Source organism: Pantherophis guttatus, chromosome 1 (assembly GCF_059756535.1).
Source record: "Pantherophis guttatus breed Tessera chromosome 1, ASM5975653v1, whole genome shotgun sequence".
Taxonomy (NCBI): domain Eukaryota; kingdom Metazoa; phylum Chordata; class Lepidosauria; order Squamata; family Colubridae; genus Pantherophis; species Pantherophis guttatus.
This window is the reverse complement of record NC_142063.1, coordinates 330,294,199-330,310,731: the sequence shown is the minus strand read 5'-3', so window position 1 is coordinate 330,310,731 and position 16,533 is coordinate 330,294,199. Positions and strand designations below refer to the sequence as shown.

Sequence of the window (16,533 nt, the reverse complement as noted above, 5' to 3'; positions counted from 1 at the left end):
ATTGTGATTAACACCAGCTATCTGCAATTACTGTAAGTTCGAATCTCACCAGGCTCAAGGTTGACTCAGCCTTCCATCCTTTCTAAGGTAGGTAAAATGAGGACCCGGATTGTGGGAGCAATATGTAAACCGCTGAGAGAGGGCTATAAAGCACTTTGTATAAATATACAAAAGTATGAAGGCTATTGCTTAACACATTGTAAGCCGTCCTGAGTCTCCGGAGAAGGGCGGCATATAAATCAAAAAATTTTTAAAAAACTCCCAGAATTCTCCAGCCAGCATGTTGTTGAAGCTGAGCAACACTGATATAGATAACAAATTGGAACAGGGTAGAGAGAGGGAGCCAATACAACTGTTGTAGAAACCATGTGATCCTATCACCAGATCTCCCATTTGTAGTTTGCTTCCCACATGCTGTAGGAATTTTTTCTGAACAGTCTCTAAAGTCATCTCCAGGCAAATTGCATGACAGTAGTTTTAATGCCAGATTAGCAGAGCAGAGCTAAGCGAAGACGGTCTATGCTCTACTTCTCTCCTATGACCAGCATCAGGACGCCCAGAAAACGTCCACATTCATTTTAAGCCTCACTGAAAGAACCCATTAGTTCACCAGGAGTGCACAGTTTCAATGAATACCTTATTCTGAGCTGCAGACATTAATCAGGAGAAGGGAACTGGCGAGCCCAACCTGTTAAGATACAAGCAATTGCGTAAGAGATGGATTGTTAAAGATGAGTTGTATCCTGTCCTCGGATTTCATGCAGTTCCATCCTTTTGGGAACTAGGAATCGGGTTTTTTTTTCCCCTGCCTCTTTTGCAAGGAATAAAACAGCTTTGGGGCAGGGCATGGTGAGCTATCTGACCACAGTTTTTTTTTCCACCCAGAAAAGAGACCAACAGGAGGAAGTAGAGTTTTCATATTTCTACAGTGGCATACAATCATTGCCTAGGGAACATTTAGAAGGGAAAGGAACATTAAAGACAACAGTTCCACATTCCAGGTAGAATTTACATACCCATTTATGTTTGTTCCCCTTTACTCATCCCCTGCCTTCAACTTGGTGAATTAAAGAATTTTGTAACTATTTTGAATGGGCCTAACCTACTTTGCCTGCTCTGAAGAATGAATCACTTTCTCCTCCTGCTGGCAGGTGATGGAACTGTATCTAGGAATTTACCACCATTCTGTCCAGCTCTCTGGAATTCTTGTTATGGCAGGCAGCAGGAAAGTGGCTACTGCTGATAATTTGGGGGTGGGGGTGGTACTGAAGGCCACATAGAATGGGAAAACTGAGGCACGGTGGGTAGGATTATATCATAGATTAGACTAATGTTTCTCGATCTTATTAATCAACCAGTGGAACAGAAGTTGCCTTCCGACGTTGTGAGAGCTTCTCACGTGAGACTTTCAAGAAGAGATTGGACTGCCATTTGTCAGAAATGGTGTGGGATCTCTTGCTTGGGTGGGGAGGTTGGACTAGATGACCTACAAGATCCCTTCCAACTCTGTTAATCTGTAATTCGTAATCTTGGTGTTATGTATATAGTTTTGGCGGGAGATTTGAAATACAATGGGTCAATTGTGATTGGTCAGCTCCCTGGCCGGCAAGGTATATAAAGGGAGCTGTGTTACTGTAACCTTCGCTGAAGTTCACACTACATTAAAGAGCTGTTGTCACACACTACCTTGCTTCTGCCTCCTCAATCGCCCAATTTAACACTTGGTAACTTTAAAACATATGGACCCCAACTCCCAGAATTCCCCAGCCAGCATCCCAATTCCAGTTAGGAATTGAAGTCCACATGCCTTAAAGTTGCCAAGGTTGAGAAATGCTGTGGCTTTTTTTTAAAAAAAAAATATTTTGGGGAGACAAGGCAAAACCTGCCTAGGTTCAGAAGCTAACCTGTTAATACTTGGGTGAGGGACCTCCAGGGCATCTGAGGGCTGTGGCCTCAACAGAAAAGTTGTAAAAAAATTAATAATAATCCCAATCTGGAAGAAAGGCACTTTTACATCCTCCAAGAAAATGACATGGAGACATGGTGTCTATGATATCAACCAAGCATTAGACTCAACTTGAAAGAGGCTTAGCCTTGATCTTGCCTTTGATTTTATAGCAGTGTAAACTATTTTAGATTTATGCTACAGGTTTCATGTGTTTCCCACTTCAAAATGCAGAACCTTGACATGTGGCAGCACAGGAGTGGGAATCAAGAGATTGCAAAAAAAAAAAAAAAAGGGAACTGGGACACTAAATGCAACTCTGCAACATTCTCTAGATGTGCTGCTCCCTGGATAACTGGTGATCAGCAGATGTCCATTAGGTCATCTGCTTCAGCCTCCTCCCATTCATAGCCAGCGCCTCAGCCATCTTCTGCTTGCTGTCTCAGCCCTGTCTCTTTTAAGACCACTGATATTCAAAGACCCAAACCTAGATTCAGAGGTGGTATGCAGCTGGTTTGGACCAGTTTAGGCGAACTGGTAGTGGTGACCTGCGGGTGGGCCCGCCCCCACCCCTGCCCACCCGCCTGGGCGCAATCCCGTCCTATATCACTGTGTTTTTGACGCTGCATACATGTGCTCCGGAGATGGGTTTCAGCAGGTTCTGACCAATGGTGGGTTGCTCCCGGTTTGGCCCGGTTCAGCCGAACGAGTAATGATGACAATGTGACGTCACCAAACCGGTTCTCTGTGACTGGGAGCTGGGCCCTCTCGCCCACCTCTGCTTTATTCCTACCTTTATTTCTTGGTTTTTAGCCCAGCTGATAGGTGCGGCAGAGTAGATTGCCGCACCACAGCTGGGCAGAAATCTAACGCACTTGCGATTGCGCACAAAGCGCGTGCGCAAAGAGAACCAGTGGTAACACCGGTTGGAACCCACCAATGGTTCTGACCAGTTCTGGAGAACCGGTAGCAGAAATTTTGAGTAGTTCGGAGAACCGATAGCAAAAATTCTAACTGGCCCCACCCCCATCTATTCTCTGCCTCCCGAGTCCCAGCTGATCGGGAGGAAATGGGGATTTTGCAGTAACCTTTCCCTGGAGTGGGGAGGGAATGGAGATTTTACAGTATCCTTCCCGTCATGCCCACCAAGCCAAGCCATGCCATGTCACGTCCACCAAGCCACGCTCACAGAACCGGTAGTAAAAAAATTTGAAACCCACCACTAATGTGCTCACATTTCCGGTGCTGGGCAAAACGGTTGTTACAGTATGTGAAGTCCACCTCTGCCTAGATTGTCAACTCTTTGCAGGAAGGATATGCTAAAATCAAACATGTATTAAAATTCAGAAAATTGATTATGCTGAAGTAGACCTCAACTACTAGTGTAAATCTGTGGCAAGTAGAACTGCGATCTGCAGAGGCAGTCCAAAAATAAAGTGTGAATTTGAAACAGCATGATGAATGGGATTTGATCAGTCTGGAGATTCAATTGGTTCTAGACCCTTAGTTCTCCAAAATGAATTTTATGGAGTTGTTTGTGAGAAAAATAGGTGATCTGTATAAAAGCAAATCCAATAAATAAATACAAGGTAGATGGCTGCTGCTGGATGGGGAAGGGAGCAGGGGATTGTGAGACTGGCTGGGAAACTGTCACAAAATGAAGATCACGAGACTGTAGCAGCAGCATAGCAGCAGCCAGTAGCAAACTGAAGCAAACGTCCCCAAATTTCAATTCCTCAGGAGTCACGAGTCCATAAATTAACTCAGTGAGGCACATTGGTTCAGAATTGTTGCCCTATGATGCACTGTTTTGCCCAGTTGAAGGTCAGGAGAACGAGAGCTTTAGAAGAAATGCAGAGAAAGGAGTGCATTATATATCTATTATTCTTTTGGAGAACAAGATGGCAGCCATAGAACACTTGCGGCTTTTTCATTAAGTCTCTCACTCCTAAGAACTACACGGATACATTGTGTGGCTCACCGTTGTCTTTTTTCTGAAATTTTTCTTAACCTCCCAATCCCAAGCCTGGGATTTCCGAGTGGTCTCCCATCTGCCAGGTTCAGCCAAAGTCAGCTAGGATTGTGCGTATATTACCTACTGGCAGTGTATTATTTTCTAGTTGGAATTTTGTGAACTTGGTTTTTGTCTGGGACTTTTGTGTGAATTTCATGCCTGGTTCATAAACCCAACTTCTTGAAATGCGTAATGGGTAGGCCAATCTGTTCTTCTTTGAAACTCCTCTGTCCTATTATCTATATATATCATATATATATCATATCATATCATATCATCATATCATATATTGACAATAGGGACTAAAAAGTGGACCCAGGGTCCAATCAAGCAAAAGATCTCACAGCAAGGAGGCTATGCTGGGGGCTGTTAATCGTTGCTTAATCGCGCATGCTATTGGCTCACTAAACCATTGCCAGAATAAATCATTATATGCTTAGAATAGGATTGCGAGGCTAATCTGAGACATGCCTGTTTCTGGGACCGAGTTGCAGGGCGTGCAAGGCTCACCATCTTTTAAACATCAAAGGAGGAGATCAAGAACCCAATGCTTCGGATCTTAAGCAAATCTTGTCTTCCTGCTTTGTTCAGGGTTACGGTTTGTTGAAATTATAATTAGCAAACAAACCAGAATGAGAAAACATTACCCAATCGTGTTTTGTGGTTAGATTAGCTCTATAGTCTACTCAACGGTTCAGATGCCAGCCAAGACTGTAGAAAGTCCCAGCTTCTTTTAATGTAAGTTTTATGTGCAATGCACATTAACAGAGAGGGAGTGTCAATCATGCAATTGCCACTGCCATCTTTACTTTTTTTGAACACATGCACGCACACACAAGCAACACACACAAACACACACAGAGGCTAACATCCCTGATCCACGTCCATCTAAAAGCTAAGTTCAGGCAAGTATTGTTAAATAGACAGAATCTCAGCTATAAGGTCCATTTCAAGACTGATCTTCCCAGGATTCTTCTACACCAATGTTTTTCAACCTTAGTAGCTTTAGGTTAACAGGGATGCGGTGGCTCAGTGGCTAAGATGCTGAGTTTGTCAATCGAAAGGTCGGCAGTTCAGTGGTTTGAATCCCTAGTGCTGCGTAATGGGGTGAGCTCCCATTACTTGTCCCAGCTTCTGCCAACCTAGCAGTTTGAAAGCACGTAAAAAATGCAAGTAGAAAAATAGGGACCACCTTTGGTGGGAAGGTAATAGCGTTCCGAGCACCTTTGGCATTTAGTCATGTTGGCCACATGACCACAGAGACGTCTTCGGACAGCGCTGGCTCTTCGGCTTTGAAACGGAGATGAGCACCGCCCCCTAGAGTCAGGAACGACTAGCACAGATGTGTGAGGTGAACCTTTACCTTTACCTAACTTTAGGTTGTATGGACTTCAACTCCCAGAACTCCCAGGATACTAGCTAAGGAATTCTGGGAGTTGAAGTTCACACATCTTAAAAGTTACCAAGACTGAGAAATGTTGTTCTACAGTTTTTTTTTTAATTTTTTTAAAATTTGATTTATATGCCACCCTTCTCCGGAGACTCAGGGCGGCTTACAATGCGTTAAGCAATGCATTAAGCAATAACCTCCATACTTTTGTATATTTATACAAAGTCAGCTTATTGCGCCCACAAACTGGGTCCTCATTTAACCTACCTTAGAAAGGATGAAAGGCTGAGTCAACCTTGAGCCTGGTGAGATTCGAACTTACAGTAATTGCAGACAGCTGGAGTTCAATCACAATGCTTTTTAGTCTGTTGAGCCACCAGGCCCCTGGTGTACAGTATTGCTCCTGGTGTACAGTAATGAATGAGAGCCACTTGAAAGTATAAAATACATCTTTTTCATCATATTAATTAGTTGGGGGGAGCTTAATTGGTGCAGGAGACGGAGGGCTATTTGGTTTTTCCAACTCAGATCAACCTGCTTTGGCATCCCAATGGTGCCTGTCTTGCAATTCTCAAGCCTGAAGGTACAGCTTATAGTTCATCAGCAATTATTGAACACAGACTGTCACACACACCCCAAAAATGTTATTCGGTTGCTTTTAATGATGATCCGATGATTTTGTATGGATTAGGCACACTAAACCAGCCATGCAAAGAGTTTTGATAGACATCAACTCTGCGTTCTGGATCTCAGCTGAATAATCCCTAACTGGTTATGCAAGGCTACATCAAGTCCTCAACCTTGCCAGCTGCTGGCACTGGGCCCAGAGAGAGAGAATATCCCTATAGTAAGATTTTCTTCAAAGGAGATTCTTCGACCGCTTCTCTCTGCTGAAGATATGACCAGAAAAAGTCTCCCAAAGAAGTCCACTTCTTTACCTCTTATTAACATGTGGTTGCTTAACGCATTGTAAGCCACCCTGAGTCTCCGGAGAAGGGTGGCATATAATTCAAATTAAAAAAAAAAATTAAAAAATTTGCTAAGCCGGTGGTGGTGAACCTTTTACTCACCGAGTGCTGAACAGGTCCATGCTTTGCACGCTTTATGCACACGTGTGCCATCGGTGCTAATGCATGGCTCCTCCCCATGCACTGTGTGTGCAACCACACCATCTGCGTATGCGCACAGCTTTCACATGTGCACCCCACTGTGCGCTGCACATGCAATTGCACCATCTGCACATGCGCGTGGTTTTTGCATGCACAATGCACGTGCGTGAACGCCGTCTGTGCATGAGTGAGCAGCGCACCAGTACACTCGTGTGCATGAGCAAATGTGCATGGATGCTCAGGAGAGCTCCAAAGATCAGCTGGGTCCCCTGAATTGCGCACATGCGCACTGGAGGCCCGAGTACCAGCTGGGGCGCGTGCGCATGTGCAGCTGCAGGTGAGTTGGGCGACAGCTCGCGTGCCCGGAAAAATGGCTCTGTATGCCACTTCCGGCACATGTACTATAGGTTCACCATCAAGGTGCTAAGCTTTTTAAATAACCAGTAACCTAGATGCTGCTTTAAAATTTTTTTAAAGTGGAGTCATTTAAAAAGAAAATGAATAACAAAAAAAGTAAAAGTACTGTATGTAAAAGTAACAAAAAAAGTTACAAAAGTACTGAATACTTCCTCCTCCTCCTCCTCCTCCAGATTTTGGTTCTATGTGAAAGAACCTATATACAAAAGAGTAATTCTGCGATTTAACAGAAGTAGTGAGTCTGAAAAGGAATATCGCTTAGACACGAGTAAATACTAGTCTTAACTCTTCCAAGTCAGCAAGTTAGTTTAGACCTTCTCCTTCTCAAGTGTCTCCCTCCTTCTGGCCTCATTCCAAGCTTTTGCCAAGGAAACACAAGTTACTTCAAGCATTTTGGCAGGCTCTGCCTAACACACCTATGTTACTAGCTAATGATCTGATCAGCTATTAGGGCTGTCAGATCTTTTCCTAGACAAGGATGGCTGCCTGCCAGGATCCTGGATACCAAGATGAGAGGGATATTTTCACAGGACAATAAGATGAGACTCGGCTTTCTTTTGTGATGTAACCTAGAGAAGATTCTTATAAACAAAAGCCTTTTTCAGCACAGCATAAAGCTTTGGTCAGAGTGATGTATCTTCAGTTGAACAGGAAAACTGTTTGTTCTTGACTGTTTAGATCCCTATCTATAATTTGGTTTGGAAGAATGCCCTGTTAGAATCTGTATCTGTACAATGCAATTCTCAAAATCTCAACTTATTTCCCAAAGTTTCCAGAAGTTAAAGCTTATCTTAGACTTAGGAGAGGAGCTTTCTTTAGGGCAGTCTTTTTTTTTATTTTATTCATTATTTGTCAAGCATATATAAGATAACAGGTAAAAGTATAAACGTAATTTGAATACATGAAAAGAGTAAGAGTAAAAAGGAATATTAGGACAGGGATGGTAGGCACGCTGGTGCACTTATGCACGCCCCTTACAGACCTCTTAGGAATGGGGTGAGGTCAACAGTAGACAGTCTTAGGTTAAAGTTATGGAGGGTTGAGGATGAAACCACAGAATTAAGTAGTCCATTCCAGGCATTGACCACTCTGTTGCTGAAGTTGTATTTTCTGCAATCGAGTTTGAAGCGGTTTATTTAAGTTTGTGTCTATTGTGTGCTCGTGTATTGTTGTGGTTGAAGCTGAAGTAGTCATTAACAGTAGGACATTGTGATAGATAATTTTATGTACTATACTTAGGTCAGACCGAAGTCGGCGTAGTTCTAAGTTGTCTAAGCCCAAAATTTGGAGTCTGGTGGCATAAGGTATTTTATTGCGGGTAGAGGAATGGAGGACTCTTCTCGTAAAATATCTCTGGACTCTCTCAATTGTATTTATGTCCAATATGCAGTGCGGGTTCCAGACAGATGAGCTGTATTCAAGAATTGGTCTAGCAAATGTTTTGTATGCTCTAGTTAGTAGTACAATATTACCAGAGAAGAAGCTACGCAAGATTAGGTTAACAACTCTTAATGCCTTTTTGGCCATGTTGTTACAGTGGGCTTTGGCACTTAGATCTTTAGAAATGAGTACTCCAAGGTCCTTGACAGAGTGAGGGTCATCTACAAGGTCATGTCCATCTAATTTGTATTTTATGTTTTGATTTTTTTTTTCCAATGTACAAGACAGAGCTTTTGTTGGTTGACACATTATTCATGAACCTCCTTCTCATTGGATATCCAATGTGGAAGCTGACAGAAAACTGATCTGGCTTAAAGAAAAACTGATTTCATTTCCAACTTGCAACCTGTCCTAGCAAAGGGGGTCTGTTTAACATCAGAAGCAGGAGGAGGATAAAATGCACGAACTGGGCATGGCTAGTCTAGTGAAGAGAAGGACCAGGGGAGACATGATAGCAGTCTTCCAATATTTGAGGGGCTGCCACAGAGAGGAAGGGGGTCAAGCTATTTTCCAACGCACACAATGGCCAGACAAGGAATAATGGATGGAAACTGAACAAGGAGAGATTCAACCTGGAAATAAGGAGAAATTTTCTGACAGTGAAAACATCAACCAATGGAACAGCTTGCCTTCAGAAGTTGTGAAGACACTGGAAGCTTTCAAGAAGACACTGGACTGACATCTGTCAGAAGAGTGTAGGGTCTCCTGCTTGAGCGGGGGGAGGGGTTGGACTAGATGACCTATAAAGTCCCTTCCAACTCTGTTAATCTGTTTGAAAAGCAGAATGGGGAATTTCTCCTTGGGTGCCACTTTTTACTGCAGCAGAAAACCCTCAGCTGGCTAAGGAATTATGGGAGTTGAGGTCCACAAGTCTTAAAGTTGCCAAGGTTGGAGACCCCTGCTATAAAGCAGAGTTCCCCAACCTTTCCGGCCTTCCAGACTGGCAGGGAGTGGGGAGAGAGGGGATGGTTCTGCATGAGTGGTGGGCAAGCACACACAGAGCTCCATTTGCATGAACGGTGGGCATGTGCGTGCACCCCTCACCCAAATCACCCACCACTTCTGTGGCCCAGTTGCGAATGGCTCAAGGCCCACTAGTGGGCCACGGCTCGGGGTGGGGACCCCTGCTATAGAGTAATCAGTCCCTAGGATCACAAAACTGGCCACAAAAATTCTATTTTCTCCTGCTTCTCTTGCCCAGAGAAAGGAGGGGAATTTTTTTTTTTTTTTGTGCCGGTGTTTCTGACACCAAAAGAACTTCATGTCCCCATGAGCCTTGGTGGCGCAGCAGACTAAAGTGTTGTTAAGTAATACCAGCTGCCTGCAATTACTACAAGTTCAAATCTCACCACGCTCAAGGTTGACTCAGCCTTCCATCCTTTCGAGATACGTAAAATAAGGACTCGGATTGTGGGGGCAATAAGCTGACTTTGTATAAAAAAGAACACCCCTTGGGGGGCCCGAAAGCCCTACTAAGCAGGTATATACAAAAGTATGAAGGCTATTGCTTAACGCATTGTAAGCCGCCCTGAGTCTCTGGAGAAGGGCAGCATATAAATCGAATCAATAAATAAACAATAAATAAATAAATAATTGAAATTGAGATGCACTTTCCCTGTTTTGGTGAAGAAAAGATGGGCTGCAAGTGCCCATAGATGCTATCAGAAGAGCCCTCATGGGCAAACGCATAGGACTATCAGCATCTAGAGGATGTTGAGAATTGGGGTTCCAAATCTACTTGGAAGATGCCATATTAGGGAAAAGATCTAGGATCTATTATTTGGGATCATCTACTCAGTTCTTTTTAACCTTCTACCCAGCAGACATGCTGGGCAAGCAACCTCTAGATTCCCCAGTCAATGTGGTCGATGCTGGCTAGGAATTCAAGGTGTCCCAAATCATCTGCAGAGTGCCAATTTTGTGAAATTTAGTTGAAGCCGATGTCTTTCAAATTGAGGATAAGCTCTATGAAAAGTCAAATATAGATAGTCTTAGACTATCCTCAAGACTAAGAGTCTTGAGGATATCAGACAGAATAATTGAATAAAAGAGAATAACAGAATAAGAGGGCCTTCTGGAAGTCTTCTTATCCAACCTCCTGCTCAAGTAGAAAACCCTCTACCATTTCAGACAAATGTCCAATCTCTTCTTAAAAACCTCCAATGTTGGAGCACCCACAACTTCTGGAGGCTAGTAGTTCCACTGATTAATTGTTCTCAGTGTCAGGAAATTTCTCCTTAGTTCTAAGTTGCTTCTATCCTTGATTAGTTTCCAGCCATTGCTTCTTGTTCTACCCTCAGGTGCTTTGGAGAATAGTTTGACTCCCTCTTCTTTGTGGCAGCCCCTGAGATATTGGAACACTGCTATCATGTCTCCCCTAGTCCTTCTTTTCATTAAACCGGACATACCCAGTTCCTGCAACCGTTCTTCATATGTTTTAGCCTCCAGTCCCCTAATTCTCTTTGTTGCTCTTCTCTGCACTCTTTCTAGAGTCTCAACTTCTGTTCTTTTACATCGTGGCAACCAAAACTGGATGCAATATTCCAAGTGTGGCCTTACCAAGGCATTATAAAGTACAGTAATCTTCATAAAAAAGGAAGAGTATTCCAAGTCTATCTATTTTCATCTGTCAAATGTTGAAGCATATAATATTCCCTGAGGATGGAAATCAAAGTGTGTTGTTTAAAACACATAACAACCCTTGTAAACCTGTGCACAGGATTGATTTGCTTCCACTACCCCTTCAGTGGTAAAAGAACACAGAGGTAATATATAGATAGAGTTTCATTTCAGAGTGTTGGGGGTGGGGGAATTCCTCTGGGGTATACAACGAAGAAGAAAGCTAAAGAAATTGTTCTTCTGCAGATGAATAAAATACCGAGTATAACATCCAGCTAATTATGTCTCTGGATTTTACAAGAGGGATTCTAAATGCTTTCTTTTCAGAAAGTGGAGATGGAAGTGAAGGGAGAAATCAAAGAGTAAAGATTGAAAAACACACATGAGAAGGTATAAAACAAGATGTATATCTACATAATTTCCTCTAATTGCTGATAGAAGATGTTAATTTTCCTTTTGATGTTTCACTCAGTGCCTCAGGTCTTTGGTGCAATTGCCAGGAATGGCAGGGAATCAAGGGGGATTAGCTCAAAGCTGCCTCCCACAGTAGCCAATATTACCAAAAAAAGCAACAAGGGAAAAAACGCAAGTGGTTTTCAGTTAAAGAGAAAGTCAAATTATACTCTCATTTTCCCCTGGGCTCCTCTCTACAAAATCCATTGAAATAAACCAGATCTGGGCTGAAAAAAATATATAAGCGTCTAGGGGGCACAAGAGAGTTCAGTTTCCTAACACTAATCCTCTAGTGGACGTCTAGATTTTTGCAGTTCAGATATGAGACACCCATTTTAAGATGATGATTTAAATAACAACGTCTTGCCATTGGATCATTGGTGTCAAGAATATTGGCTTTGCAGAATGGTTTCCCCTGCAGAATTCTGCAACTTGTAGTCTTTCCAGCCCAAATACCCAATATTCTGAGTGGGAAGGCTGGTTTATCTGAGACTCTTGTAAACATAGGCCTGTTTTCTTCACTGAATCATAGGTGGACAGCTTTTTAACATTTTACTGTTAAATTTATATGCTGCCCACCTTATTATCTCAACTCTTTTTAACTTCAGGGAGTTGCACAGGTCATAATGCAGATATATGTGTGCATCCCCATCCACACACGTGTAACATTATCATGACCCCATTTCTTTCTTTCCCTTACACTCAGGTGTATACATTGTTCCCTCCTTCCAACCATCTTGAGTGAGTTGCTGCCAAGTAAGAAGCAGCAAGGTTTCCTCTTCACAGTATTATAAGAAATAAACGAGACAGAATTGGTACAATGAACAGAAGAAAACAAAAGGAAATATACAAATAGCAATAGCACTTAGATGTTTATACCACTTCATAGTGCTTTACAGCCCTCTCTAAGCTGTTTACAGAGTCAGCATATTGCCCCCGACAATCTGGGGCCTCATTTTACCAACTTTGGAAGGATGGAAAGCTGAATCAACCTTGAGCCAGTCGGGTTTGAACTCCTGGCAGTGGGCAGAGTTAGCCTGCAATGCTGCATTCTAACCAATGCACCACCACGGCTGCTTCTGAACTTCCTTCTTCCTTCCTGCAACCCACTGCAGACGTGGCTTCTTCCTGCTACCGAAAGCAAAAAGCAAGTGACCCATTTCCTTTACCCATCTAGAGTACAATGACCCAGTTTTTAAATTCAGTCTGTCTAACAGAATAACAGAGTTGGAAAGGTCCTTGGAACTTGGAAGACTTCTAGTCCAACCCTCTGCTCAAGCAGGAAATCCTATACCCTTTCAGACAAATGGTTGTCCATTCTACTGCAGAACATCGTATGGAGAATACAACCTTCACATCAAAGGACGATTTTAAAACGGCAAGAATGTATTACAGCTAGTTCTCATCTTACAACCATAACTGACCCCAAAATTTCCATTGTTCCCCAAGATATTAAGTGAGTTTTGGCGCATTTTACAACCTTTCTTGCCACAATTGCTAAGCGAATCACTGCAGTTGTTAAGTTAGAAACACAGTTATTAAGTGAATCTGGCTTCTCCATTGACTTGTCAGAAGATTGCAAAAGGTGATCATAGGACTCCAGGATACTGCAATCATCATAAATACATGTCAGGGTTTTTTTTTTTATTTGATTTATATGCTGCCCTTCTCTGGAGATTCAGGGCGGCTTACAATGCGTTAAGCAATAGCCTTCATACTTTGTATATTTATACAAAGTCAGCTTATTGCCCCCACAAACTGGGTCCTCAATTTACCTACCTTAGAAAGGATGGAAGGCTGAGTCAACCTTGAGCCTGGCAAGATTCGATCTTCCTTTAATTACAGACAGCTGGTGTTAAATTACAGTGCTTAGTCTGTTGAGCTATCCAGGCTCCCTAGGCAACTGGGAGCAACTGGCTCCCAGTTGCCAAGCATCCAGAGTTCGATCTTTGCCCATGGGGGATGCTGCAACTGTCATGTGAAAAACAGTCATGTCCCTTTTTCCAGTGCTTTTGTAACTTTGAATGGTCTCTAAAGAAATGGTTGTAAGTGAAGGACTACCTATCTTGTAATCTACAAACTCTCTGAAGCTAAGAAAAGATTGGATAACCATTTGTCCGAAGTGCTGCAGGGTTTCCTGCCCAAGCAGGGGGTTGGACTAGAAGACCACCAAGGTCCCTTCCAGCTCCGTTATTCTATATTATTCTTTATTCTATCTACCAATCTGGTGATACCTGGGAGATTAGTTGGATTTAGATTTTCAAAAACAGAAGATAGGATTCTGCCTGCCTCTAGGTGCAGTTGAACCAGTGGTGAAATCCAGATTTTTTTTACTACCGGTTCTGTGGGTGTGGCTTGATGGGCGTGGCTTGGTAGGCGTGGCAGGGGAAGGATATTGCAAAATCTCCATTCCTTCTCCACTCCAGGGGAAGGATACTGCAAAATCCCCATTCCCACCCCACTCTGGGGCCAGCCAGAGGTGGTATTTGCCGGTTCTCCGAACTACTCAAAATTTCCACTACCAGTTCTCCAGAACCTGTCAGAACCTGCTGGATTTCACCCCTGAGTTGAACTATTACAACACCCAGCATTATTTATCACCTTCCATGCTAGCAAAGGTTGTAAAAAGAGATCCACAACAGGTGGAGAGGTCCCGGGCCAGAGGTCAGGCCATCTAAAAATTGCATGACAGAATATTGATTTATTGAGCAGTTAGCATCAGCATGAGTACAGCATTGTGGAAAGACTGATTCTAAGCTATAATAGATGTCAACATAATATAATAATATATAATAATAATAATATATAATATAATAGGATTGCCAACATGATCGCCAATGTCCGATGACAGACTTGGCACAAGAAAGAAGAAGAAGAATAGATGCACCAAAGATTAACTGAGTCATCTTACGAACCCACTCCAGGGTTTGATAGGGCTTTACCGCAATCTCTAAGCAATTTACAGGGTCAGCCTATTGTCCCCAACAATCTGGATCCTTATTTTACCCACCTCGGAAGGATGGAAGGCTGAGTCAACCTTGAACCTGGTGAGATTTGAACTGACAAACTCCAGGCAGCTGGCAATCAGCAGAAGTAGCCTGCAGTACAGCATTCTAACCACTGCGCCACCACAGCTCTTAATCTAGAAAGGATGGAAGGCTGAGTCAACCTTGAGTTCCATCAAGATCGAACTCCAGGCTGTGGGCAGAGTTAGGCTGCAATGCTGCATTCTAACCACTGCACCACCTTATGTGGATCGAAAGTTAACATGAACAGCCCAAGATAGTTGTGAAAATTAGGATCAGCCTCTGGATATTTTTTTCCCTCATTTTGAATAGAATAGAATAGAATAGAATAGAATAGAATAGAATAGAATAGAATAGAATAGAATAGAATAGAATAGAATAGAATAGAATAGAATAGAATTCTTATTGGCCAAGTGTGATTGGACATACAAGGAATTTGTCTTGGTGCATATGCTCTCAGTGTACATAAAAGAAAAAATACGTTCATCAAGAATCATAAAGTACAACACTTAATGATAGTCATAGGGTACAAATAAGCAATCAGGAAACAATATCAATATAAATCGTAAGGATACAAGCAACAAAATTACAGTCATACAGTCATAAGTGGAAGGAGATGGGTGGTGGGAACAATGAGAAGATTAATAGTAGTGCAGACTTAGTGAATAGTTTGACAGTGTGGAGGGAATTATTTGTTTAGCAGAGTGATGGTGTTCAGGAAAAAACTCTTCTTGTGCCTAGTTGTTCTGATGTGCAGTGCTCTATAGCGTCATTTTGAGGGTAGGAGTCGAAACAGTTTATGTCCAGGATGTGAGGGGTCTGTAAATATTTTCACAGCCATCTTTTTGACTCCTGCAGTATACAGGTCCTCAATGGAAGGCAGGTTGGTAGCAATTGTTTTTTCTGCAGTTCTAACTAGTTTTGACATTAGTTTTCCTCAAATTCAGAGGAGCCCACACTTGTGGGGAGCGATGGAAGCGTTAAAAATAGCTGCTATGACCCCATAGCAGCCCCATAAACAAAGCCTAGCTCCTTTCTTACTGAGATCACATAAACCACATTAAAAAGAAGCATACCATTCCAGGAGCCATCTTAACTGTTTGATTCTCCCCCAGGATGTAGATATGAGGAGAAATCACGGGTGTCCCCAGAAGGGAAAGTGACAATGTATGTTGACAATGCGATCATACAAATGCTATGACTCACATGTTTAAGCCAAATGTCTTGACACACGTTTGCAACTGTGAGTTGGCACGATTACATCACCGCGTGCATGTTGCTACTTTGGCACCCTTACGGTTTGCGAGGAGATGAGTATGACACATTCTACCCCGTGGCTTCATAAAAGGAAATCCCCAAGGAGAGTTTTTCCTGGCCTTCTAGGCAATTCTGAATAGAAATCGTGGAATGTTTTGGCTTGGGAAGGCTGAGCTTCTAACATCATCCAGTGCAGTGGTGGGTTTCAAAAATTTTTTACTACTGGTTCTGTGGGTGTGGCTTGATGGGCGTAGCTTAATGGGTGTGGCTTGGTGGGCGTGGCAGGGGAAGGATACTGTAAAATCTCCATTCCCACCCCACTCCAGGGGAAGGATACTGTAAAATCTCAATTCCATCCCCAATCCAGGGGAAGGTTACTGCAAAATCCCCATTTTCTCCCGATCAGCTGGGCCTTGGGAGGCAGAGAATAGATGGGGATGGGGCCAGTCAGAATTTTTACTACCGGTTCTCCGAACTACTCAAAATTTCCGCTACCGGTTCTCCAGAACTGGTCAGAACCTCTGATCCAGTGGCTCAGCATCGCAATCAACACCTAAAATGCCCTTGATTTATTTGGAAAAGGCTATGTTCACACATCTCGGCTCAGCCAGTAGGAGACCTTGCACAACCAAAAGGTTTCTCAGGCTCCATCCCTCCATCATCGATGTATTTTATTTATTTTTATTTTATTTATTTTATTTCATCAAGCATGTATTTTATGACAGATACATGTGTAAACATAATTATGAATACATGAAATGGATACGAATAAAAGAAAACATTAGGACAGGGACAGTAGGCACGCTGGTGCGTGCCCCTTACAAACCTCTTAGGAGTGGGGTGAGGTCTACAGTAGACAGTCT

At 42.8% G+C, this 16,533-nt stretch overlaps 1 long non-coding RNA gene across 1 annotated transcript; it reads right to left on the bottom strand.

Annotated features, from left to right (window-relative positions):
• Window positions 1-467: 467 nt before the first annotated feature.
• LOC117667741 (uncharacterized) lies at window positions 468-7,295 on the bottom strand. The gene is made up of 3 exons (XR_004592124.2): window positions 7,162-7,295; window positions 3,166-3,264; window positions 468-688 (listed from the first exon to the last, which is right to left on the bottom strand). It is a non-coding gene; the product is annotated as an uncharacterized LOC117667741 (long non-coding RNA).
• Window positions 7,296-16,533: the final 9,238 nt, after the last annotated feature.